We start from the raw sequence: 1,349 nt of genomic DNA on the forward strand, positions 1-1,349 counted from the left end.
AATGTCATTTTAAATCACCACCCATTATGGGTAAAGACTTAACGACGTCCCTGCTAAGGCCTGGATATTTGGAGCATGGTCGATTGTCTCTTATTTGCAAGACCCAGGAGTCAGAGTCATATTGTTAGTCTTGATAATCATAATGGCTTCGTGGATTTAGCCTTTAAAACGACACCTATTTCCAGGAGTGATTTACGATGCATATCAATGCATAGGACTTATATGGATAAAAGTGGCTGATGGGCGTTTCTAACCCAGCACAGGGTTTTCCCTTTTCTCTAGCACGGCTTATGTCAAGTGAAAGGAACTTGAAATTGATCGACTCCTTTACGATGTGACATGCATTATTATTATTATTATTATTATTATCATTATTATTATTATTATTATTATTATTATTATCAAGTAAACTACAACCCTAGTTGACAAATGAGGAAGCTATTAACTCAACTGCTCTAACAGGAAAAAATAGCCCAGTGACAGAAGGAAATAAAATTGTAACTTAGCTATAAGAGATATAACAAATAACGAATATCAAATATCTCAAGATCAGTAACAACGTTATCCTATATAGGCCATATATAAACTTTGAATACAGACTCGTGTCAGCTTGTTCAACATAAAAACATTGGCTGATAGTTTGAACTTCTGAAGTTCCACTGATTACACTGCCTAATTAGAATTCCACAATTTGGTCACAGCTAGAATAAAACTTATAGAATACTGTGTAGTAATAAGCCTTATGATGGAGAAAGCATGAATGTTAGCATCAGATACCTGACCAACACTGCGTAGAGCATGGAACAATCTGGGAAGACCTGATTGCAAAAGATGGTCAGAATTATGAAAAATCTTAATTAATATTCATAAAAAAAAACTAATTGAACGATGCTGCCAAAGAATTTATATAAAGATCACGAATAAGGGATGAAATAGATCGCTAGATTTTGTCCAACAAATTAAGAAGAGAGCCAGCAGCTGAAAAAGAGACAGTGGAACAATACTCTAAACAAGGCAGAATGAAAGTTTTAATATATTTCACCAAAAGAGATGGATCATCAAAAATCTTAAAATATTTTTTAAATAAGTTAATTTTCTGTGCAATTCAAGAAAAAATATACCAATTTTTTTTTCAAAATTAATATGCAATCAAGAATCACACCTGATATTTTAAAGGAATCATATACTGTAGAGTTAAAGAAATGTCATCAACGTAGATATCTGGATGTTTAGCATTCAATGTCCTCGACCTATTTACAATTATAATTTGAGTTTTATTAGGGTTCAGATTCTTGTCCCAAAATTTATACCATGCATTATTTTTTTTCTATTTCTGTATTAAAGGATTC

This window comes from Palaemon carinicauda, chromosome 15 (genome assembly GCF_036898095.1).
Source record: "Palaemon carinicauda isolate YSFRI2023 chromosome 15, ASM3689809v2, whole genome shotgun sequence".
Lineage (NCBI taxonomy): Eukaryota > Metazoa > Arthropoda > Malacostraca > Decapoda > Palaemonidae > Palaemon > Palaemon carinicauda.